Source organism: Pezoporus wallicus, unplaced genomic scaffold (assembly GCF_028554395.1).
Source record: "Pezoporus wallicus isolate ANWC-B61680 ecotype Strahan unplaced genomic scaffold, APGP_CSIRO_Pwel_v1 scaffold_7736, whole genome shotgun sequence".
In the NCBI taxonomy this organism is placed as follows: domain Eukaryota; kingdom Metazoa; phylum Chordata; class Aves; order Psittaciformes; family Psittacidae; genus Pezoporus; species Pezoporus wallicus.
In genome coordinates, this window is record NW_026636574.1 from 1,691,803 (window position 1) to 1,715,480 (window position 23,678).

The window sequence follows — 23,678 nt, forward strand, 5'->3', positions numbered from 1 at the left end:
CGGAAACACCATTTTTCTTCTTGTTAACCATTGAGTTCACAGCGCCCTGGCAGCCAAGCACATCTGAGCTCCTCCACGTTAAGGTTTCTTGGACCCTGTTTTAGTCTCCTCTGGCTTTCTTCTCCATCAGTGATACCATCAGAATGGGTTTATCCCTGGAAATACAGACTGGCCCAAGCTGCTCTCCACCAAGATGCCACATTCTGAAGCTGTCAGAACTCCTCTGACTCTTTCTGCAGATGCTCCATCCCTGGCACATTCCCCCAGTTTCCAACTGTTTAAGGACTTCCACCTGGATTTGAGAACTAAGTATTCATTAATGACTCTATGAATTTACCTCATCCCTTTTTGAATCCATTTATCCTGTTAGCATCTGTGATACCTGGTGGCACAGAGTGCCACAACTTAATTATGGATACTGCTTCCTTCTGCTGCGTTAAACCTACTAACAGATAATTTTGGCAGGTGTCTCCTAATATTTGCTATGTGAGAAGGAATGAATCCTCATTCCTGACACCCTGTTTAAAAATTCTCATCCATCACCTCTGCTCAAGGAAAGGGTTCTGGTCCTGCAGTCTTCTCTGAATCCGATCCATCAACATCCCTAGCACTGCCCTTTGTACCTTCACCAGTTCCACGGTGCTGTTTTGCAGCAGGAAGACCCCAACAATGGCAAGTTCTGTTGCTGTGAGCATGCCAAAGATTTATCAAGCTGCATAAGGTTTCTTTGGTTTGTTTCCTCCTCAATAATTCATACAGTTCTACTCACTAACACTTTACAGGTGATTTTTTGAGTAATAATTCTTATGCTGTAGAATCCCAGACTGGTTTGGGTTGGAAGGGACCTTAAAGCTCATCCAGCTCCAACCCCTGCCACGGGCAGGGACAACTTCCACTGGAGCAGCTTGCTCCAAGCCCCGTCCACTTTGAACACTGTCCGGGATGGGGCAGCCACAGCTTCTCTGGGCACCCCGTGCCAACGCCTCAGAACCCTCACAGGGAAGGATTTTTTCAGTGTCCATGCTGCTTTTTGCTTGCACACAATTAGGGCCCCATTTCCCATGTGCCTTACTCTACACCTAAAATCACTGCATCTGACTTGCTGTTTCTGTTTCAGACACACAACATGCCAAGTGCTCCAGGAACCGCTTCGGTTGTGCCCCTTACACTAACTGGTGCTGCTCTGCTTCACCTGCACAAGTACCATGACTCTCTGCCTGCATCCAACTTTACCAGCCCCAAAGCCTGGCTGCTTCTTGCTCGATTTCTAAACAAAACAAGATAAAATCCCTCCTCAGTCTGCAGCAGTGTAAGTTTGCCCCCTCATTGCTGATGCATCCAGCTCTCAAAAGCCTTCAGTGCTTAATGTATTCATTGAAGTGATAATACGAGGTGACTTGCGTGTCAGGTTGTTAAAACAGTGATAAGACATTGCACTAAGACAACATTATCACTCCTAACTGCATTATAATGGTCAGGGAATGTCTTGTGATATTCCCATGTAAACCAAGAGAGTTCATAGTGTCTGGGCCCTTCCTCCAAGCTGCTGCCAGGACAAGAGGCTGTGTTGTGCCTGGCCTCACAAAGGGGACGTGCACACCATGTCTGCTTGCAAAGTCACACACGCACGTTTCTCCTCTCCAATGTTTTGCGAATCTCCCCAGACGTGTTGGGAAAGCTGTCACTTGCACAAACTTCCCTGCAACCACAGTGTGAGGGGTTTTTTTCAGCGCTATTAATCAAGGGCTAAAGTGGAACCAGCTTGACACAAAGAAAAATAACAACCATCGGCTTCTGAAGCACACCAAGGAAGTATGTGAATGAGGCAGAGGTGCACTGAGGAGTTTTTAGCTGTACATAGGTGTTCACATTCCCCACATTATAGAATCCTTTAGGTTGGAAAAGGCCTTTAGAATCATCGAATCCAACCATTAACTCAGCACTGCCGAGTCAGCTGCAGAAGCTGTCCCAGAGGTGTGGGAATCTCCCCTGCAGCCACGACGCTCCCAGCTCATCCCAGACCCCAAATCCCGCTCAGTTGCTGTAGATTTCTCCAATACTGGGTTTTCTTCTGGTTTTTTTTTTCCTCCCTGCCGCTCTCCGAGTGATTCTGGGTGATGCCTCCACCTTACAAGAAGTCTCATCATGTACAAGTGTCCCTAGGGGCTGGCACCCCAGAACTCCCCTGGCTCTTTGCTCCCAGTGCTGGAGCCCTTGCAGTCAACATGCCTTTTGCATTTGTGCCTCCTCCACAAACAGCATCACTGCGTTTTGTACAAGAGTGATGACATGCCTTCACCAGGAAAAGCAGGTATCCTTAGCACATTAGTCAAACAGAACTAAACCCCAACACGGGAAGCAGGTTTGCAGGCCAGTGGGTACCATAAACCAGAATAAATCATTCTTGTTACTAAATCCCACCTTCCCTTCCCCACTCCCACACAGCAAATCAATCACACGGAGAATAACTTCACCACCACGGCAATGGGCTTTTCAGGCTCAAGCAGGTGGTGTCGATGGGCAGGAGGTGCTGGGCATTTCTCTTGGATTTGCCTTTATCCCTATTGTCCTTGCACAGAATGCAACAGGAGGGTGTTTAAGCAGCTAAAGAATGTCTGGAGTTTGCCAGGAATACTGCTGTTAGCACCACTGCCTAAAACTTGGTGTCTACAAAGATTCTGTACAAAGGCAGGTTCAAAGCTTTTCTTTCCTCCTTCTTCGCCACCCGTCATGGGCTCAAGGAGCTAAGAGACACTCCCCTGTGACAGCCTCCCCTCCACTGCTGGACAAGTGTAAGAACCACCCTGGGATTACACATGAGTTATAGGCCATGTGGGATTTATTCAGCTTTCAGTAAGAGATTTTCTGTGGCTGGCTGAGCCTCTCCAAGCTGACCAAAGAAGTTAACAGACTTTGGGATCACTTCTGTCATACAGCAAACAAAACAGGTCACAAAACTAGAAATCAGATAATGGATTTTCAATGATGTGCTTCGGCCCTTTGTGCATTTTTAATTTGCTTTTAATTTGTATTGATCTTCCCCCCATTTTATTCTAATCCCTCCCACGTCAGCAGGTCAGAAAGCGGGCCAAGAGGAGCATAATCTCATGGAAAGGCAGAGAAAGGTACAAGAGGCGTGCAAATGCATATGCATGTGCTTCTGAAACCTGGCAGCACCCGGTGCCGGGGGCTCCGAAAGCTGCAGCTTTGGAACAGCTCCAGCACCGAGTGGCACCATCTGGGGACCTGTCACTCAAGAGGGTGATTTCCCCAGGCTGGGAGCCATGCAGCTCCCAGCAGGTTGGGGTTCACCTACCAGAGAAGTTCCTTCAAGAAGAAGGAGAAGAAAATGCTGCTATTTAAATGGTCCAACCACTTTCAACCTGGAACTTCCCCAGAAGTGATGAACGTTTGCTTATTTACTGGCTTCACTCTGGCTTGGCTGCACCAATTTATTGGGATCACATCAGTATTTCTAATTTATTAATGCTAATCAGCAGCAGGTTTCCAGCTTTCTATTAATTGCAAGAAAAGATGCTTGATGAATAGAAACAGGTTGCCTTGTGCAGCAATAAGGCAGCAGGGAGAAGACTCAGCTCTATCTCACAGCTCAGTGCTACCCATGGGCTGGTCTTGCTTCTCTCCTCACCTTCACTCCCAGAGAATAAATCCTAGATAGGAAATGACTGATTGAATATCCATGATAAACCATTTACAGCTCGGTCCCAGCCATGCAAAGTGCTGTCAAGCAGTCCTGAATAAGAAGTGTATTAATAAAAATCATGATCCTCACCCAAACAGAAAAGGGCTGAATTCCTCAAATAAATGACTCACAACAAATAATGTGACCAGCTCTCATGATCTGCTTATGCCCTGAAGCATGAAAATTATCAGCTCCATGCAATTTTCTCCTAGCTGATGTAGCTGCAAAGACTATTCATATTCATATAAACGTCTAATGTCTAATCCTCTAATCTAATCCTTTTTTTTCCTGCTCGTGCTAAAGCTCCACATCCAATACTCAAAAGCCCTCTGAGCAATGGAATTATTGATAAATTACTGCAGAGAGGAGGAGCAGAGCACAGACACCAAACCCACCAAGCCCTGCCTCTTCTTGAGGAGTTTCTAGTTTCCTCTTTAGAAGCAGGGGGTGAATCTGCAGGATGACTGCAGGTATTTTTGCCCCTTGCCACTTCTCACACCCTTGCCTCGTGTTGGAGGGAGGCGATCAGCGTCCACTCCAGCTTCCACAGAGCTTCAGGAGTAGCGGCATTTCAACACCACCTCAATTGAGCTTCATCACTGTAGATAATAGAGGAATCTGTTGCCGTATTATTTACTGGTCCTGAGAGAGCAAACCCAGCATAAACATGATGCTATGGGTATCAGAAATGAAGTCTGTCTTTTGTTGCTGTGCTTGGGCCAGCCACGGTGACATCCTTTGGAGCTAACCACAGCCTCAGCACACAGTAAGGCACTTTGTGTCTTGCATATGTCACAAGCTAAAAGGAGAAGAAAGCTGTTCAGCATTTAGAGCATATGGATTTGCCAAACAATAATGTAGCAGGAACATGGCTGAGCATCCCAGAGCAATGCCTGCTGCTGCCTGCAGGCTGAGGCTTTGGGAGGAAAAGGCCTAGGTCAGAAACAACACCACACAGCCTTTAACTGCCCACTTCATACAGCAACTGGAAAGATGTTGGGATGGGGCTTGGAGCAAGCTCCAAGTGGAAGGTGTCCCTGCCTGTGGCTGTGGGTTGGAACTGGAGGAGCTTTAAGGTCCCTTCCAACTCAAACCATTCTAGAATTCTATGTCTACCTATTTCATACCAGCATAGAGCAGAGGGTGGCTTATAAGAACTCTTGCAATTTTCTTCTTTTTCTGAAATAGTTTATAAGCGGCAATTTATACTTGTTATTTGCAACGTGATGAGATTATTGGGATGACAAGTGCCTGCTTCATTGCTATTGTTTTGCTATATTCATGACAATCTAAAAATAATGCTCTTACACTGCCTGGAACATTCTCCTCCTCACAGCACAATCTGCCTTTTGGAGATGGAGAACATGAACAATTCATGCAGGAACCAGTGGGAACATGGCTACTGTGCCTTTGGTCCAGGCAGGGTTTGGAAACGAGTCCACTGACATGGCAAAGCTTCAGCCAAAAGGGATGAAGATGGGATGAAGATGGAACAGCTCTTCCAGTAAGCAGCAGAAGCACATCCTGAGCCTCTCCGCTGCTTGCTGTGCAGCACCATGTTTAGAGGTATTTAGCTTGTGCACACTCTGGGGTAAAGATTTGAACCATGTGCAAGTACTATAAATGCAGACACAGTTTGTGGTCTCTGGGCATTTCTATAACAAAAATCAGACTCCTGGATCTGGTCTTCACTGGGAAGCAGGCTGCAACTCGGCAGTCCATTATCTCACTTAGACCAACAAATAAGCATCAAACAGGAATCACTGTGGACTTGGACCAATTTTGAAACACTGCCCTAGAGCAGAAAGACTTTGTATCCTATTTATTAGTCCCCTGGGGACAGCCAGCTTCTCCATTAACTTTCAGCTCAAACTAATAGCACATTCATAAGCAATTTTGTGGGTGACTGTAGCTGAGACTTTAAGCTGCTCTATTTTTTTTCCCCTTAGAAATTATCTTTTTTGCTTGATGATATGGAATTACTTAGATGACAACTCACATTAAAAGAACCTGTGCTCTTATAGGCAAAGACATTTTTTCCCAGACAGCAGTGCTATAAAATTGTTCTAAATCTACTGACTTCAAGGGACAGAGTTTTGTCATGATTAAAAAGGAAGGCTTTTTCATTTGAATATTGCCCTTTTTAATAGCTTAAACAGTCATTCGCACGTCAGTAGAAGAGCTCTTTTTCCTCACTTACATCTGTTGCACTCAGCAATGCGCAAGAGTTTTTGTGTGTATTTGTTTGAGAGTGTTAACATATGCACGTGTCCTTCAAAAACACACACAATGCTTGAGTCAGCAGTGCCAACTCAAGATGATGCTTTGGGAAAGGCACTGGGAGACATTTCATCATAAATCCAGAGGAGAAATAAAGACACAGAAATCTACAGTGGTCTCGTAACTTTACTAATCCAGGACAAGGCTTGGAGCAACCTGCTCTAATGGAAGGTGGCCCTGCCCGTGGCAGGGGGTTGGAACTGGGTGAGTTTTAAGGTCCCTTCCAACCCAAACCAGTCTGGGATTCTATGCTCTATTTTCCTATCTGTTGTTTCTGCTCCACAGATAACATGGTCATTCATATTCCACTTGCTCATTTTTGGGGAAGTTTTGATTGAGTGACTGCACAGTTGAGAGACAGCAGAGAGAGCCCTGGGGTCACCAGCTCCCAGCCTGGCACCTCTGCAGGGCAAGGGACAGTTTTTACAACAGTGACTGCTCATTTCCTTGCAGGAAAACCCCTGGCATCTCTTGATTTCAGGTCCAGAATACCCCTGCAACTGCCTTTTAGTGGACCCACATCATCATTTGCAGCAACAAGTCTAAAGGTTAAGTCCCAGCCCAGGCAAGCAGTTACCCACAAGCTCCAGTTTTACACTCGCCTATATGCAAAGCTCACTGTAAGGTAATCGGATTTTCAGCTGATCTCCTGACCCAAGATACTTTTAGTGAATTACCTCTGGATAAAGTAATGATGCTGAATCCCCATCCTCTCGCACAGCCATGTGCACCTTGCTCAGAACAAGATGGGTAGGTAACATACCATGGAGGAGAAACGCGATAACACATCACTGACACTGCCATGGGGCTTGGTAGCTGCAAGGAGACAAGGCCATCACCCCCAGAAATACGAGTGTTTCACCATTCCCCAGAACCAAGGGCTATAAATCCCTGACTAGGAGCAAAGAAGCTTTTCCTAGCTGAACTAAGACCCCAGCGGTGCCTTAGCTGGAGATTAATACGGCTTCAAGGGCTTAGCAGAAGAGGACCAGGGAGATTGGGTTATAATGTTGTTTCCCTTTTGAGTGAAGCTTTCACTCCACAGAGGTCTCATATACAATGAAGTTCAGATCTGAAAGGGCTCTTTCTGGGCACATACACCCAAACCATGCAGCTCGAATGTATATGCCTGGCCACAGACTCACGGTGCTGGGACTGCTGAAGGGGAACTCCCTCTCCGGCCTCTCACCTCAGCCCCCAAAGCACCTGCATATATAAAAGGTTACAGACCTGCAAGATGCACTCTGTCTAGTTAAGGTGAAAATGTGTGCTGCCCTGATAACCTCTCCAGGATGGCTTTATTGGCCACTCTGTCCCCTGCTGATGGACTTACTACACATACCTACAAGAGGGAGCCTCCCTCTCAGCACCTTATTAAACTTGAGCCAAACTGAGGATAACAATCTGAGATTCGAGTAATTACTTACTCTAAAGCTGTAGTAACAAAGAATCATGGAAACACTGAAGCAGTTTCGGTGGTAGTAAACCTGAGGACTTGGTACAACACAGCCTGTCAAGAGCAGCTCGGAAAAGAAGCTTGTTTCAAGCTGCTCTCCTTCCCTGCTTGAGGGTATCACAGGCTGGGCAAGTCCTGGTATTTACCTGCTGCACCCCAAGCACCCTGAACTATGGCACAGCCTCATCCCTGCAGTGGCAACTGATGGGGAGCACCTGTCATTATGGAGGTGATGGAGCTATGACAGACAGAAACCCAATGCAATACACCCCACAGGGAACAGCGAATTCAAACAGTGGAAACAGCCAAGAATAACAGCTGGAAAAAGTCACTCTGGGCAGTGACAATAAGATGAGTTAGAAGGAAAAACTGCTCATGCTGCAGCCTGCTCTACTGGGAGAAAAGCCTGGTGCACAGTCTAGCATGAATGGATGGAGAGAAACTGTATTCTCCATTCAGAGCAGCCCCTTAGAAGGAGGGACAAAAAGGCAATGGGATAGGCAGAACCAGTAAATGACTCCTAAAGAGCCCTAGGTGGGCTCTAGAGCTCTTGTCTGAGTTCAAAGTAAGTATTAGGGAAGATAAAGCTGGTGGTGCCTTCAAACCATATCCTTTTTGTGCAGACACAGAGGGTTCATTGTCCGGCAAGGCCAGCACAGCCTGCAGGAACTTGGAACTTCTCAAGTCACCTCCTTCACCTCACAGCAGGTACACAAGCAGAGGAAGAGCTCATTTATAGGCTGGAGATCTCACAAACACTTCCAGCAACTTACAAGACCAAAGCTCACTGATGGTTTCTCGGGCCCTTTTAAACATCCTTCTCACCGTTTTTCAAACACTGACCTTTGACTGCATAAGGAAATAAAGACACATAGAACAACAGCCTGTATGAGGAACAAAAATGTTGAAATTAATAAATCATTAAAGGATTTTGATGCCCAACAGCAAGCACAGACCTTTTGTCCCTTATTTCTGCTTTGCAACCAGCAACTAATCCTGTGAAAACAAGACCAAATTATTTATATTCTCTTAGTATCCCATAAATCAAATACTGCTTAAGGACTGAACTAATATTTTGAGAACTGAATATGGGATTTGCTCTGACTCACTACATACACAGAATCTCCGTCTGCTGTGATATGAAAAGGCTGAGATATGAAATCCAGAAAAATAAGGAGTCAGAAACGCAGGCAGCAAGAGGAAATCATTTATCATAGCATTGCCCAGTTTGGCTTTGTATAGCGAGCGAGTTGTGAAATGGAGTTATTGTGCTTTCTGTGTGGTGCTTCGCTTTTAAATGCAGATAGTGGGAATCTCTCAAAACGTTATTTGTTTCCGTGTTTCATTTTGCTCACGTTGAAGACACTGATATAGATGAACTGCAAAAAACGCATCCATTGACCCTCTGCACCTCCTTTCTTAAGCTACAGACTAGCAAGAAAAAACAAAACTCCAAAAAGCCATATACACCCACTTGTGTTTTAAAGAAACAGCAAAACCAGAACTGCAAAACTGAAACACTCCAACCTGATTTCTATCCCAACTGTCTGTAACCCAGGCTACAGCAGATGGGTGCCCCGAGCAGCCAAGCTACAGCCACCTGAAAAGCAGGGTTTATACAAACACCAAAAACCTTTCACTGGAGCTTTGTGAACCCTGAGTGTTTCTAGAAACAATATTTTAGTGATTAGACTAGGCAGAAACTCCCATTATTTACAACAGGCTTTTTCACAGCATTTATCCATGTTCCTAAGACTCAAAGGGGAAGGAGACAGACCTGGCAAATAACATAAGTGTAGCTGATGTAATACTGGACACTCCTCTGGAGCACCAGCTCTGAATGCAGCTGGTACCAGCAGATCAGATGAGAAGTGCTGTGCATGGATTTCCTGCTCTCCTTGCACACCTCACCTTGTGCTCACATAGACAACAGAGGGGGGAAGGCCTGTATTGCTACACCCCTCACCAAGAGGGCTCAGCAGTTCTTACAGGTAACTCTGGGAGGATGATGCTGGTCTGTTTGCACCCATTCAGCTTTGCTATGAATAGCTCTCCCGGGTACCTCAATGGCAGTCATCCTGCTGGGAGCAGGCCATGCCACGCAATGCAATGCAAACCACTGCTTGGAGAGGCCTCATCAATGATTTTAACCTTCTGACCTGGAATGAAAAAGGTAATTTGATCACCATGGAAACGGGGAAAGGCCTCTCCTCTGCCAAAAGTGGGCTGAATCATCTCCCTTGGCTCTGTGAGATGGGCAGGACAGGGATAACACAGCCTGTGAAGGAACAAGCTTGAAGCATGATAACGACGCGTGACAGCTTCAACTTTGGGTCACTCCTGGTGCACGAATTGTCAAATACTGTGACAGTAGCAGCTCTCCACACCCCCACGTGCCAGCAGAGAAGTGACAACGTTTCTGGGGATTGCATTCATTATTCTCAGCAAGGACCTCTGAAATGCAAATGGTTTTGCAGCTTCTGCGGGCCTCCAGAGGAGATAATTTGCTGGAGGTTCTTGCAAGAAACACCTTCTGGTCATTCACCATGTTGCTGTGAAGCCCTTGTCACAGTGAATCTGGAATCAGAGATTCCTAGAATGGTTGGGGTGGAAGAGACCTTAAAGGGAATTTACTCGTCCTTTCTGTAAAATGGGATGAGAGAATTTTTCAGGCAGTTACAAGATCCCTCCTCTAAGTGAACAATCCCATAGGTTAGCATTAACCTTAGTCATGAAAGTAGCAGCACTAGTAACATCAGTTACTGGTGAGAGCAAATGCTCTGCACTTGATATTTGCACATAAAGGGGAGAGAAAATGACAAACTGCCTTTTACAGCTACAAACTCAAGTTCACAAAGCCTAAACCACTGTGCACGGTCAGCATCAGGCATAAAAGCTTCATCCCCTGTAACAGAACCACATGAACAGAACCAAAGCTCCACCATCACATCACTCTACTGTCTGGACAAACTATCCCTGTGGAGTAAACCCCCCAGATAAAGCCACCTTCACCCAGCAAAGCCAGGAGCTGCTCATCCCAGGCTGCGGGCAAGGCAGCAGCACATGAAGCAGCACACTTGAAGGTTTGTTTAATGATTTTTAATTAATTTTAATTACTTACATTTTTTTTTTAAGCAGTAGCTTAACCTCAGTGAGTCTCAGCCCCTCTGATCGCTCTGGGACTTGTGCCAGCTTCCTCATTACACATCAGTTCCCCTAACACCATCTGATAATGAAATGGGTTTTCAAAGAAAGGGACAGAGGAAAAAATCAAATACCTTCAGCAGAACCCCAGGGAGCTGCAAGAGGATTATGATTTGGCTCGGAGATAAAATGATAGTTTGGGGGGTTGCTTTATGAATAACATAGACCTGTGTTGAAAGTGTCCTACTTTTAAAAGTTATGGGCCTTTAAGGACTTCCTACCTTCAGGGCTTCTTGCAGGATCCCTTCCATAGTGCAAGCAATAGTAACCTCCTCTTTCCTGGCTGTCTCACCTTAAGCAGCCAAGGAGGTGCTGGTACATAACCCTGTCATGGGGACGTGCACTCAGTCAGAGCAGCACAGATGGAGTTTCCTATTGTTCTGTTCCAACCCATCTTGGAGCATCCCCTGCCAATTTCATGCTGTGAATCACAGATCCTGCATCCAGACCACCCTGCCCTGCAGAGCTCTCACATCTTCCAGGGATTTTTCCAAGTCTATCAAAGTACTTCAGTCTCCCATGACCAGTACATCCTCCCTCAGTCTGCCTCCCAGCTGACATTTACCAGTCTCCCCAAAGCAGAAATGAAGAGAAAGATATTTCTTTTGAGGGAAGGATGCATTTTAGAGCATGTAAAATGTAGAAAATAAGCAAAATGTTGCAGGTATTTATTACTGTTACTGCTTGCATCAGGCTTTACTGACAGAAACACTGCTGTTACCACAGTCACCAGTAGCCTAAATGGCTCATGCTTTCAACAGGCCCCCAGTGGTACACATCAAAGACATCTTCATGAAGGTAGATCAAACACAAGGGGTGTCTGAGGAGCCTCCAGCACTGGTGGGACCCTCTCCAACAAGGATCTGTCCTGAACTGAATCTAAGACTGGTCTAAGTCCCTGAAACAGCCTGGTCAACTACGAGGGCACTGGAAGGTGAGCAGTGGATGTATCGCATCACCAACAGGAGCTGGAACAAGCATCAGAAAGAAACAGGGACCACGAGTGGAGGTGAATGGGACGGCAGGACCAGGAACATTTCCCACCTCCCAGCCATTGAAGGGATGTGCATAATTCATAGGCTATAAATTTTATGTATCGTATTCATGAAAGTTTAAAGACTGGTTATTCCTATTGACCATTAAAAGGCAATTTTTCCCACCTGTGTGACAAGGACTATTGACATTCCCTTATCCTTGGAAAAAGCCAGTAGCTGATGTTCTGACACCTTCCGAGTCCCACATCACTCATGCACGTGGTGAGACTTCCAGGTCTCTGAGCCACCAATGAGTTACCAAACAAGCCACATTAAAATAATTTCTTGTCTATATTACAGCTATCATCAAAATGCATCATTAAAGGACTATTAAAAACTGACAGTCTGATTTCATGCATTGAGACCTAATGTTTTAGTATTGAAGAAGTGAGGCAAGATTTTCCCTCTACTATAGGCAGTGTGATGATATTTAGCATGGGCTAAATTCCTTTGCTCTTGTAACCCCACTGAATTACTGCTGTCAGCACCCACCCCAACCTGCTGCCTGCATGCACATGTTTCTCTTATGGAAGTTTTTCCTGGGAATCCTGCTGCAGGCAGGACCAGGGGGCTGATGTCCAACATGGTGAGCAAGGGTGGGAGACAGCCCTGGGCAGAGACTTCAGGGCGTACATGTGCTCAGGACCCCGAGTCTTGGTGCTATTTGGAGCCTGGAGCCCTGGAAGGTGATGCTTTGGCTTGTCACAGGGAGATGCAGCTAATGCTAACATAGACAAGCTGATTTTCTTTTTCCTCTGCAGCCTGTAAGAAAATTAAATTCATGCCCAATGGGCCTAGACGCTCGTGGTAGCATTGAAGTGCAAAATTGAGCTAATACCTTTCTGATGTTTAAACAATTATTCATGATATTTTCATGCCAATCTAGAAGCAGCTCTAAAGCTTTTGGAACTGCCATCAGACTGAAAGAGATGCAAAAAATAAAAGGAAGGGAAAACATGCTTATTCAGACATAGGGAGTTCTCTGGATAACACAAAGACACAATGTTGTGCCAGTATGACTCCTGAAGCTTCTGCCTCAGCTGATGAGTTCATCTTTGGGATGTATACCAGTAGGACAGAATCAGAGGGTGCTGACTCTGTTAAGGGCTCTTTTCCCTACTGAAGCAGAGAAACCATCTCTGTTTGCGAGTCTGCTGCAGTTCAGACTTAATCACAGAATCCCAGCCTGGTTTGTGTTGAAGGGACCTTAAAGCTCCTCCAGCTCCACCCCCTGCCATGGGCAGGGACCCCTTCCACTAGAGCAGCTTGCTCCAAGCCCCTGTGTCCAACCTGGCCTTGAACACTGCCAGGGATGGGGCAGCCACAGTTTCTCTGGGCACCCTGTGCCAGCGCCTCAGCACCCTCCCAGGGAAGAGCTTCTGCCTAAGAGCTCATCTCAGTCTCCCCTCGGGCAGGTTAAAGCCATTACCCTTGGCCTGTCCCTACAGGCCCTTGTCCCAAGCCCCTCTCCAGGTTTCCTGGAGCCTGTTTAGGCACTGGAGCTGCTCTAAGTTCTCCTTGGAGTCTTCTCCAGGCTGAACAAGCCCAGGTCTCTCAGCATGTCAAATATTCATCTAATTAGAGCAACTGAACATGTACTTCATATTTACTTCATAGGGAGAAAAACCTTCAAAACTAATTAATAAGCAAAGAGTGGCCATCAAGAAGGTGGACACAATCTAGAGAGAAAGGAAAGAGCTGTGAAAGGTCATCAGCTTCATCCCACCTACTGCCTGTTCAGGCACATATGGGAAAACTGATTGTTTCCCTCTCTGACGTTTACACTGAGTGAATCAGGAACAGATGTAGGCTGGGCACTGCCGACTCCAGCAGATAAAAGACAATTACAAGCAGCAAATGGAGCTGCTGATAGCATGCAGCTTCCACTTGGGATGTTCAGTTTAGCTACTGGGAAACAAAATAGAGGGCTGAAACCTAAACTCCTGACAGGAGCCGTCTCTTGCTGCAGACCTGCTGATTCAAGCATCACACAGCTCCTTGTAGACACATGTAGAAACGTTTAAAGGCTCAATTTGAGCCATTTGTTTCTCATTTTTGAGCTCTCATTAAAATAATCTCTTCTGATTGTCTGTGGGAGCTATTTTTTCCTGCTCTGAGCGGCTGCAAAAGACAGCATAGATTAGAAAGGCAGAATCAACTCCGTTAAGCCTGTGACTCATCAAATCCAGGCTCCCGTTCCATGCTGTCTTCCAAAGCAGGGAGAAGGGCCCATAACATGGCATAGGGGAGAAAAAGCCCTGTCTGGTCCCCTGTGAACAAGAGGTTTGACAAATTTTACCTTCATCAATTCATTCACAGGGACTCTGGACAACTCTGTGATACCTGCTTGCAAGGTAGAGGCAGAGGATGCCTTTGGGAAAGGAATGCTTTCTCCCCAGCCAAACACTAACCTGGGAGGAAAAGGTCTTGCCTTCCCATGGAATCACTTCATTCTCACACAGAGTGTGAGAGGCAGAGCACATTCTCACACAAGCTGGAGAGGCAGAGCACTGATAGCACATGGATGTGCAACCAACCTAGAGAAAACATGGTTTGAAAGAATCTGTTAAGGCCTAACCAGGGTTATTTACTATTTAAACTGTATGTAATCCAGGAAAGTGCCAGGAGTTACAACACAAAGAGTAAGTTACTCCTTCCATTCCATCCCTCTCTGACTGCACCATCCTCCAGTGTCAGTAAGCACCACGCTGTGCCTACAAGAGCAATTTAAACTCCCCTGTATCATCACCACCTCTCTCAGATCCTCGGAGCCAAATGAAAACACCAGCCTGTGAGGCCTGAACTTGCACCTGAGCTCAACTCTGCTGCAGCATCCCACCAGGCACAGGTAGCCAGCAGCTTCCAGGGATGCCACAGTCTATCATTCCCTTCAAGCCTGAAAACAAACTCAGGAATTCCAGTGCCCATGGGTGCTGAACTCAGAACTCTCCCAAAACAATTCCTGCTATTCCACTCGCACAGGCACACCCTGACTGTACCTCCCAAGGTTCCCAAGTGGTCACCCAGAACACTGGATGCCCAACAACCTCTCCCATTAAGATACAGCCCTCAACACCTTTTCACTCCTTCAGCACTAAGGATTTTAAAATCTGACTTTATTTCTTCTCCTTTCTCTCTAAACTTGCAGAAAATCCTTTTTGTTTCAGGGCCATGCAACAGCAAATCTGTTTTTTCTTTGGGCATTTAAATGTTCCTACCATTGACATTTTTAAAGCCATGAGAAAGGCTGTTAATTGGCTGGGATGCTGATTGCCATAACAACTGGCTAATGAACCATCTGGCAGCATATGTAATATTTATTTATACATTCCAAAATCACAGCTCAAGCTCAGGACAGGCTCTTTCTCAAGGACAGGAGCAGCTCACCAAGGTGCAGATGGCAGGGGAGCACCAGGGTGAGTTTTATGGCCTGCAGGGCCCATAGGAACCACTGTGAGCCTCTGGTCCACCCCAGGACAGACATGAGCAAGCTGTGCTGTCCCCCAGCCACCCCTCCTGCAAGGTTAGCAGCTCTTAATGGGCAACCAGGAGGGGAAGAGCCGGCTCAGCAGCACAGGGCTGCCATGCTCCGGGACACCCTTCCCTCCTTCCATGCACAGGGCAGCAGAAGAAAAGCCAGGGCTGGAAGATGTGGGAAAGCACAAATTTGGGAGCAGCACTCACTGCTATCCTCCTCCTCCCTCCCTCCCGGGACAGGAGGGCCCAAGTGCTCACTGGTGACGTGAAAGTTCACGTTACAGATGGAAAAGGGATGGGAGTTCCCCATGAGCACTTCACCAAGCTGCTTTCTTCACAAGGAGTTGGCATTTTTAGGAAAAGCCTCTCCCTGGCAGCTCTCGGCTCCCATCTGCCAGCGAACACCCAGCCCCTGTGAAACACCCTTCTTCAAAACCCAGGGTCTGATCCTGACCCGGCCTGAGGCAGTCCCTGCTCCCCTCCAATAACGAGAAGCCCCCATCTGGCCTTCAGGGAGCACAGGATGTCCCTGTCTGAATGCAGCAGGATGCTGCTGGAGGTTCAATGGGGGAGATGTATTTTTAGACTGGTGCTAAAGAGGGAGAGAAGAAGGGAGCGGAGGAAGCCCCACTGCACAGGAGTCACGTGCGTATGCAAAAGGAGCCTAATTGCCCCTCTTTAGAAACTAATCACTCGGGATTTTACAAGCCACATTATAGAACCTGACATGCTTATTTTTCCTTTTATTATGTTTGTAAGCAGTGATCCTATTGAAAAGAAAATCAAACCCTATTTTTACCAGTCACAACCATCTCCCTTTTTTCTTCCTGCCTGCTTTATTTTCCTTTCTTTCCATCAGTTGAATAGAGCAGCATTTTTATGTGTATTAATTGCCCTGTAAAATGCCCTCAAAGTCATTAGAATTCCCCATTCAAAACTATTATCTGTGCCATTATGTCTTTGCATTATATTTATTTAAATGCGCCTCTTCTGAATTAGCTTATTTTTAACAGCTAGCCATGCCTGAAATATTGTTCCAGGCCAAGCTGTTCTCAAATCTTTATTTTATTTTTTAATGATAACTTCATAGAAGCTCTTGATGCTTTATCCTCAGTGGCATCACGGTTTCATAGCTTTTAACCCTCTTTTCCTTTTGCTATTTCAGAAAGCCAGGCAATAGAATTTGCTTTGGGAACAAGACCTTCTTACAGCAGGACTGCAAAGGTTTCTGCTGCAGTTCCTGGCTGTCACACTCATTTCAATCTGTTGATTGCAAAGGTGAGTAAAAGAATAAACCTGCTGTGATTTCCTACATGGAACGCAAAGCTGTAATTTGGTCAACACTTCGAACCCCCCATGGCTTGAGTGGCTCCACTTCTAGAAGTATTCGATGGTGAATATTTGAGGCAGCACTCCCTAATCCCAAGAGCTGCTTCATGGAAGTATTTCTTGCTTGGAAGGGAAGGTCCTGCAGTGGGAAGCTGTTTCTGACTGACCTCGCATGCTTTTTGGTCAGTGCCACCCTGACACTGGGCTTTTCCATGCCAACAACCTCACAAGATGCTTGGGACGCCTCCAGGCTGAGGCCTGGGCACAAGCAAAGGAAAGGCCCCTTGTAAAAATCAGAGCCTGGACACTGACATCAGCACTTCACCCCCGCGTTTCCCCGTCCCTGCTGTCTCTATGGAGGCCTCTCCCTGCAGGAAGGAGCCAGCCTGGCACCGCAGCAGCACCTCCCCCGGCTCCTCCTGCTCCGCACCATTTTCATATTGTAATTAGAGCAGCCGTTGTGCGTCTGCCTTCATTAACCAGCACCAACAGTTACTGAAGGGGTGGACGTGGAACCAGCACATCCCCCATCCATAACCTCTCCCCCGAGACCCAGCAGCAGCGCTCTGTCCCCGCTTTGTGCTGCCAAACCACACCACTGCCTCTCGTTATTACACACCCCACCGAGACCATTCCTCCTTTCATCCTATGTCATGCACCGGGATAACCGGCAGCTCCTGCGAATGACTGAAGCAGTCAGCATTAACCTGTGGTCTTACCACGGCAACATCCCTGCCCGTCTCTTCCTGCTGACACTGTGCTTTGAGGTCAACGTTTTAGAGGCCGTAACACCCTCCTTGGTACCCTTCTTCCTTGGTGCACTATGAGAACACAGCCAGGGATGCCTGAAATCTCTTCCCTTCCTCTGGGCACAGAGAAGGAAACATGCGCTGGCTATAGCATCTCAATTGGTCTTGTGTTAACAGTGAGGCTCAGCCAAGAGCTCACAAGGTCTCAGGTAGGATCTGGGGTAGGTTATCTGCCCCAGTCCAGTGCAAAAACCAAACACATACAGGTTCCTTTGCTCCACTGCCCATCCCAACAGTTGGGGCTCAGCCCAAGGCTGTGGCCAAGCTGCAGCAGGGATGCACTCATGAGATTGCATTCACAATGAATCCAGTCCATTTTCCTGCTCCCTGGATGCAGCAGCTTGGTGTAGATGGGCTTTCTGTGCAGGCAGGAGAGCTCTGCCCACCACCTCAGCAGGGGAGAGCATTGTTATTCTTTATAAACATTTTCCACAGAGCATCAGCAAAATCTCAATTTTCATCTCATCCCTCATAACATTTTTTTGGAATATTTAAGAGTGACAGCAGCTCAGATCCTATCTGCTCTTACATCCTCCTTCATTTCCTTTTGCAGCATCCAGATGACCTGTACAGGCCAATAGAAGTCTATAAAAAGATGGACAGATACTTCTGACACCGACAGAAAGATTCTGCTCCAGCATCTAGCAAGTATTCCCCCAAAGGCAAGTAAAACCTGAGTGCTTTATTACACCACCTCCTTCTTTATCTGGCAGAACAGCAGCACGTCAGGTTTAACCCTTCCAAGGCTGACTGCTTCCTACTTGCTGTCTGGATGCACTCAGGAGCAATTCAGGTCAAGTTTCCAGTTGACATCAGAGCAGTGGGCTTGCCTCTGGGAGATCAGCTCCAGATCTACCAGGTTTCCCGCCATCATAAACCACCAAGTTTTTCTGCCACTAGATGAAGTTTAAAGAGCCTAAAGATGACTTGCCCCTTCCCAGCCCATGTCTTGGCAGGACCCACTGTTGGTATCCAGGGTCCGGACTGTGGGAAACTCAAGGTTTGGCATCTACTTGCACATACGTGAAAAGCATTCTTTTCTTGGTGCAATACGTAGCGGAGCACTTGGCTTTTCCCAAGGGCTGGATGTGGCATGCTTAGCTCCAAGGCTGGGTGGAGCACAGATATCGATCCCCAGGGCAGTGCCCAGCTGCTGCCCCAGGATTTATATCAAATACAAAATATCCTCCACATTTAGAAAGTATTTGCCTTCCAGGGATGCCCCATCCCTGGCAGTGCTCAAGGCCAGGTTGGACCGGGCTTGGAGCAAGCTGCTCCAGTGGAAGGTGTCCCTGCCAGTGGCAGGGGTTGGAGCTGAAGGAGCTTTAAGGTCCCTTCCAATCCAAACCATTCCATGGTTCTATGATATCGATCTGCAGGTTTCACTGACATTTACAAATAAATGATGTATTGCAGTTTTCATTTTGCTTGCTGGGCTGACCCTAATGGCCTTTACATAATTTACTTTTGATTAAAGAAGTGCTTTGACGCAGAAAACTAAAAAAAAAAAACCAACAAAGAAAAATCAATACAATTAAGAGATCAGTTTTAAGACAATGTGTTATGGCAGGAAAAAGAAGAAAGTCAAATTCTTTGAAGATGTTGGTATTAGAGTGTGATGTTTAAAGACATTTTGGAGACGAACAGATTCTCTACTTGCCATGGGTTGGAAACCAGCTCATTACACATTACAGGGTTCAGCTGGACTGAATTTAAGGCCAGACTGTGGCAGCAGGTTCAGAAACAGTCTCCCTTTTTGCCAGGGTTGTGGCAGCATTTTGTATTCACAGATAGCCATAACTCACTTGCATAAGAATGAAAAGGAGGAGCAGGCTCCACCATTCGCCTCAATACATTTAAATATTTAGCAGTATTCTACAATGTAAGTAGGATCTACAGGAGCTAGTGGAAAATAACTTACCCAGTTCAAGAAAACAGGGGTTTGCATTAGCTAATGCAGTGCCATATGTTCACTGAAACACCACAATGTGCCAAATAACGGTGATAGGAAGTTAAAGTAATATTCTGGTAAAGAATATCCCAAAATCTATTTTTTTGGCAACTGACCTGCGCACAGCATACATAACTAGTGAGGAGTCTTGGCCCCTGCATAAAGGGAATAACCACAACATGTTTGCAAGTGTAAGGCATGACCAAAAGAAGCTTCTTCTCTTTATTGATTCCTCCCCCTGAGCTATGCCACACAACTCCAACACATGCTGTCTTCTCAGAAAACTGGGAGGAAGCTGTTCCTTGGGAACACAAGCCACGGAGATGGCACCAGGCTCACCATGGATATTCTACAATGGCTGTGAGCTGCCTGCCCTGTTCTCCTCTTGTGTATGCTGAAAGCAAATAATGTGGAAAGGGAGGGAGGAAAGGAACGAAAAGATGTGAGTCCGAGCGACGCCCCAGCTGCAGCACACTTACTCAGAGAGGCAGCCTGCATGCAAACTGCAAGGCATTTTCCTTTGCTCTTTTTGCATTCTTTTGCAAATCCAAGGTTTGACAGAGGACAAAACCACCTGAGTCTGGATCCCTGGATGGGGAACCAAAGATCCTGCAGTGCTGAAGTTAACAGAAAACTTGCTTTTGCCACCAGTGGGCACAAGATGGAGTCTTAGAAAGTGCTGAACTGTACAGGGCTGGTTACTGTGCATATCCTCAAATCCCCAAGTCCCCAGATCCTCATTGCAGCCCCCAGACTCTGGAGGTACCCAGTCCCAGCAGGAGCTGCACTGCATCTAGGCACCTCTCCTGCTTCTGGTGCCGTGATTTAACTTGGCATTCAGAGACAAGAGAATTAGGCTCAGCATTATTTATAATGAATGACTTTGTATTCCCTGAGTCACACCGCTTATTCATCCTGTTATTTTTGTTATCCCAAGACCCAGCGTTCTGTAAACTCTGCAGGGATGTTTAGGAAAGGTAGAGCTGTTTGCATTCCTCTCTCAGCACAAGTCATGACTGCAAAAAAAATCCCAGACAAAACAAAGCCCCAGAACTACACACACCAAATCAAATAAATAAAAACGCAATGGCACTGACTGATCTGAAGAAAAACAATCAACTGTGAGCCAGTTTATTCAATCTGCCTAATGTAAGAAGGTTGCAAACATCCCACTGTTTATTCTAGGACTTTTTTTCCCTTTTGGCAGCAATAGAAACAACGCAGAGCCACTCGCTATTCAATTTGAGGGCTGAATACAGCAGAGCTCAACGCCAGCAGCCGAGGGGCAAAAGGCACTTGGCCCAAAGCCTTTTTGCAATGACTCCTGCAAGATTTATTCTGTGCAAACCATATTTAAGAGGAATTATCCTCACTGTGACACCCCAAGACATGCACAAGGCTGCTGCCGCTTCTTGATTAACCATTTGAATAATTTCTTCAAATCTGCCAGACATCAGCTCCTGTCATACCCTTCTCCGCCAGCCTAAGGAATACTTTGTACCTGGTACTTTCTCCCTGTGAACATATTTAAACAGCACCATCAGGTTGCTTTCTAATCTTCCCTTTGATAAGCTAATCAGATTGATCTCCAGAAGCCTGTCACCGCGAGGCACGTTTCTCAAACCATGGGATATGCCTCACACCTCCTGACAAAGCAAGCGCCCGTCCCTGGGGACGAGGCATCCTCCAAGTTTCAGAGACAGGGTGAAGACCCTCAAGGCACTTCACGAATACATTGGTCTCCTGCCATGGCTCAGACTAATGAGTGTCTTGGCCTAATCACCTGAGAGCATCTTGTTTTGAAACTAGACAGATGAAACTGAACCTAAGCAGTTACCCTTAGAAATTGCATCTATGCTTTGAACCAGCAAACAAAACCGTAAGAAAGGCTGCACAAAGCTAAGCCCCCGTGCAATTCCCACCTGGGGCTTTCAAAACTGAGTTTTGATAGTGCTAAGAAAAAGAAGGCCTCATGGCAGAGTTGCCCATAGGGGAGTGTTTTGCCCTCCCAGGTCAGCAGGCAGTGATGGGGCCAGTGCTAACCCCCCAGAGCCAGCACCCACCCTGCAGAGCAGGCACCAAGGGGGCAGCAGCAAACAGAGCTCTCAGGGGCGACCATCTGAAATTTGGGAAAGGATACAGATGCAGAACAACCTGGGAAAGGTGCTGCTATCAAGAGATAAGGAGTGATGCTTAATACAGGAGTAATTTGATAATATTCTCTTTTAGGGTCTTTCTGTAATGCAACGTTTAACAAACAAACTTGCTTCCAAGACAAGTCTTCTTTCCACATGCATTATTCAGCACATCTTAGTCTGAAAACACACATGAGCTCAGAGCTAACTCTGCACCCCTCAGCTGTCCCAGAGAAATGAATGTTGAGGTACAGAGATCACTTCTGTGGTGCTGGGCACCAGTGCACTGCAGTCCCCGGCGCTCCTTTGCCACACTTCACACAATAGGACAGCACTCCACTTTTCCAGGATGCATTTGGGGCTCTAAACACCCCTCGGCATCATTAAACCACAAATTTGCTCAGAAATCCTTGCACTGTATCCCAGAGGAGATGACATACAGTCACTTGCAAGCGAGAGAACAACAATAAAAGGAGAATAAATGCTCCCTAAGTGCTTCCTAAACCAAAAATATTTGATATGCAGGCTGTGTACTTCTGCAATTATGAAGCTTCCAGCTCTGAGCTGGAACAGATGGAATTTTTTTTCCCCTGTCTCTCTTTGGTGATAAGGTGAATGGTTTCCTCAAGGGAAGAGTAGACAGAGTTGCTGAGTTGGCAAGGCTTGTGCCAAGCAGCTGGTTCCTGATAAAATGATGGGTCTGGAAAGAAGCATAAGGCCCTTTCTGTCACCAGCCTTTCCAAGAAGGAATTGAAACGGTCATGGATATATTCATTAAAGCATGTGAAATGGGAAAACGACTATCACGATGGGATGTTACAGAAAGTGATGCATATTTTCTGTGTATTTGTTAAAGTGGATTATTTCCTTTGGATCTCTTTGCACTGCAGCTTATAAATTCAGCTTGAGCACTTGATCCCTGGGACAATTTAGAGCCTCACCAGAGAGAAGGCGGCAAACTCACAGCCTCCCCAAGTAACAGGGGAATGGAAAGAAGTGATGACAGCACAGGTTTGCTCTTAAACAGTTTAGTTCTAGAGGGTCTCAAAGCTCAGTCTGAATATTGAATCAATCTGTACTTACACATCCTTTACTTGAAATAAGCATGTATTATTAACCTCAGTGGAAGCAAAAACACTGAGATTAAGTAGCTACCGGTCTCTAGGAGGTAACTTTAGGTATTTCTCGCACATGCTGTTGGGCTCTGCCTGTGAGCTCACTCACTATTATCACTGTTCCACATGCAATACCCCAATTCACACTTGCAAAAGGGGCTTGTGGACAAGCATGTACCTGATTAGATGCTCAGTTAACATCGGTAAATCTCTGAATATCTATGCAACCCCCAAAGCAGAGTATTGCAAAACGTAAGCATTCACCAAAGTAACTTTACTACCCCTCCCAGGTCGTGTAGGTTTGAATGACAGACTCAAGTGTCAACAACCTAAAGCCGGCAGAAAGAAAGGACAAGCACACACACCCTCCCTCCGTGCCCTTTTGGGAAAAGAAAACCCTACATACATCTAAAAATACAGATTAGATCAATTGCCGAAGAAGCTGAGACTCAGCTTCCAGATGAGAAACTAAATAATTCACTTTGAGAAATGTTACCAGACTCTTTTCAATGGGCTGAAAAAGGTTAAACTCATGTTAGCCACATAAGAAATGACATATAACGTCCATCTGCTGGTGGCATTTGTTCTGTTCTCCTCTTCCCTCTCCCCTTTCTCTCTGAAGCCAGAACAGTTTGTTGTCTAATGCTATTTTCACGTAATATCCATCCCTGCTGCTCCTTCATCCAGCTCTGCAGAGCAGGGCTTTGTGGTTTAGATAAGCATCAGCACTCCTAAATGCTCATTCAAACCAAGCCACCCACCATGCTCAGACCTGCCTGTCAAGGTGACCAAGCTGCATGTTCAGAGCAGAACCACCTCCTAAACATTAGGAAAAAATTCTTCCCTGTGAGGGTGCTGAGGTGCTGGCACAGGGTGCCCAGAGAAGCTGTGGCTGCCCCATCCCTGGCAGTGCTCAAGGCCAGGTTGGACACAGGGGCTTGGAGCAAGCTGCTCTAGTGGAAGGTGTCCCTGCCTCTGACAGAGGGTTGGAATTGGATGAGCTTAAAGTCCCTTCCAACCTAAACCACTGCAAGGTATTTGAGGGCGAAGGCAGCAGCACAGCCACCAGACACATCTGCTCCCAATGGAGACTCACATAGCAAAGCAGCGGGGAGGGTTCTGCATCTGTCAGAGAGAGGGACTCTGCTGCCTTCACCGAGAAATTGTTTGCCGTCTGTAATGTCA